At 34.4% G+C, this 2,769-nt stretch overlaps 1 pseudogene; it reads left to right on the top strand.

Moving 5' to 3' along the window:
• Positions 1-608: 608 nt before the first annotated feature.
• LOC111730679 lies at positions 609-727 on the top strand (annotated as a pseudogene).
• The last annotated feature ends 2,042 nt before the right edge of the window (positions 728-2,769 follow it).

Raw genomic sequence — 2,769 nt, 5'->3', positions numbered from 1 at the left:
ATACAATGGAGTAAAGACAGTCTGTTTAATAAGTGATGTTGGGAAAAATGGACAGATACATGAGAAAAAAAAATTAGAACACTTTCTTATACCATATACAATAATAATTTCAAAATGGATTAAATGCTTAAATGTAAGATCTGAAACCATTAAACTTCCAGAGAAAAACATAGGCAGTAAACTTTTTGGCATCAGTCTTAACAATACCTTTTTAGATGTCTCCTCAAGCAATTGCAACAAAAGAAAAAATAAATAAGTAGGACTGCATCTAACTAAAAATTTCTTTCACAGTGAAAGAAACCATCAACAGAACAAGACGACCTCCTTAATGGGAAAAGATATTTGCCAATGATATATCCAACAAGGGGTTAATATTGAAAATGTATAAGGAACTCATACAAATTAAAACCAATTTAAAAAACAACACAATTAAAAAAAAATGGACAGAGAACCCAAACAGACATTTCTCCAAAGAGGAAATACAGATGGCCAATAGACATATGAAAAGATGCTCAGCATCACTAACCATCAAGGAAATGCAAATCAAAACCACAGTAAGATAGCACTTTACATCTATTCCAAATGGCTATCATCAAAAATTAATAACAATCTCCGGTCATGCCACCCTGAACATGCCCAATCCTGTTTGATCTTGGAAGCTAATCAAGGTCGGGCCTAGTTAGTACTTGGATGAGAGACCACCCAGGAGGACCAGGTGCTGTAGGCATAAAAAAATCAATAACAAGTGTTGGCAAGGATGCAGAGAAAATGGAACCCTCATACACTATTGGTGGAGTTGTAAATTGCTGTATCCATTATGGAAAACAGTATAGAGATGCCTCAGAAAACTTAAAAATAGAACTATCATATGACCCAGAGATTCCACCTTTGGGTATTTATCTGAAGAAAACCAAAACACTAATTTAAAAAAATATATTCACCCCTATACTCATTATAGCATTATTTACAATAGCCAAGATATGGAAGCAACCTAGGTATTCATCAATGAATAAAGAAGATGTGAGATACATGCACACAATGAAATATTACTTACCAATAAATAAGAATGAAATCTTGCCATTTACAACACATTTATATATGGAATCTAAAACAAAACACACAATGAATTTAGAAAAGAAACTGCTAGTGAAGCCTAACAACCTGTTTTAACAAGCCCTCCACGTGACTCTAATGCATACCTAAATTTGAGACCACATTTGTAAAGAATCTTAGCAGAGAATAAAGGGTCAGTCTCAGCTTCTTCATCGTATGTCTTTACCAAGACTCTATAACCCAATATCATTGTTACTACTGGCATTCTAAATCAACACAACTCCGGCTCTCCCAGTAATTTTTATGGGATGGTGGTAATTTGGTGATTTCCTTCATCACCAGCAATTTCTCAAAATGTGTTCTAATCCAAGGTCTTATTTTGTAATAAACGAATCTTTCATAGCATTTAGTAAGTTTTAAAACCAGAAATGATAGTTTATGCATTAAAGTTTTAATTTCACAAATGTATTTTTCCCTAAAGATTTTTTTAAATTTAGTTAATTAATTAATTTATTTTTTATGGTGACATTGGTTAACTAAATCTAATAAGTTTCAGCTGTACACTTTAATAGTAAGATATATATACACACACATATAGTGTGTTCACCTCCCACAGTTAGATTTCTTTCTGTCAGCACATATTTGACCCCTTTTACTCCCTCTACCTCTCCCGTCACCTCTCCCCGCTACTCTCTGGTAACCACTAGTCTATAGTCCATGTCCATGAGTCTCTGTTTGTTTGTCCTGTTCATTTGTTGCCTTTAGGTTTATATCCCACATATAAGTGATAGCATGTGATTTTCAACTTTTTATGTCTGGCTTATGATTATCTCAAGGTCCATTCATGTTGTCGCAAATGGCGGTATTTCATCTCTTCTTATGGCTGAGTAATATTCCATTGTATATATGTGCCACAGCTTCTTTATCCAATCATCTATCATAGGACACTTCAGTTGCTTCCATGTCTTGGCCACTGTGAATAATGCTGCTATGAACATTGGTGTGCAAATATCTTTTTGAATATGGGTTTTCAAGTCTTTGGGGTGAATATCCAGTAGAAGGATTGCTGGATCAAATTTTACTTTTTTGAGGAACCTCCATACTGGTTTTTTCATAGTGGCTGTACCAATTTTCAGTCCTAGCAACAGTGTATGAGGGTTCCTTTTTCTCCACATCCTCTCTAACATTTGTTATTACTTCTGTTGATTATGGCTATTCTAACAGGTGTAAGATGGTATCTCATTGTGGTTTTGATTTGCATTTCCCTAATAGCAGGCAATGTTGAGCATTTTTTCATGTATTTGTTGGCCATTTGTATGTCCTCTAGGGAGAGATGTCTGTTCAGGTCCTCTGCCCATTTTTTGATGAGATCATTTGCTTTTTTTTGTTCTTATTGATTTGTATGAGTTCTTTTGTATATTTTGGTTATTAGATCCTTATCGGCAGCGTTGCTTGCAAATATATTTTCCCATTTAGATGGTTGTCTCTTTCCTTGTTGACAATTTCTTTTGCTGAACAGAAGCTTTTTAGATTGATGTAGTCCCATTCATTTATTTTTGCTTTTACTTCCCTTGCTTTTGAGGTCAAATTCATAAAATCCTCTTTAAGTCCAAGGTCCTTGAGTTTTGTTCCTATGTTTTCTTCTATGCATTTTATTGTATCAGGTCTTGTATTCAGGTCCTTAATCCATTTTGAGTTAACTTTGGTGCGTGGTGA

Source organism: Pteropus vampyrus, unplaced genomic scaffold (genome assembly GCF_000151845.1).
Source record: "Pteropus vampyrus isolate Shadow unplaced genomic scaffold, Pvam_2.0 Scaffold327, whole genome shotgun sequence".
Taxonomy (NCBI): Eukaryota; Metazoa; Chordata; class Mammalia; order Chiroptera; family Pteropodidae; genus Pteropus; species Pteropus vampyrus.
Note: the sequence above shows the minus strand (reverse complement) of the source record. Positions and strands in the feature narration are given on the sequence as shown.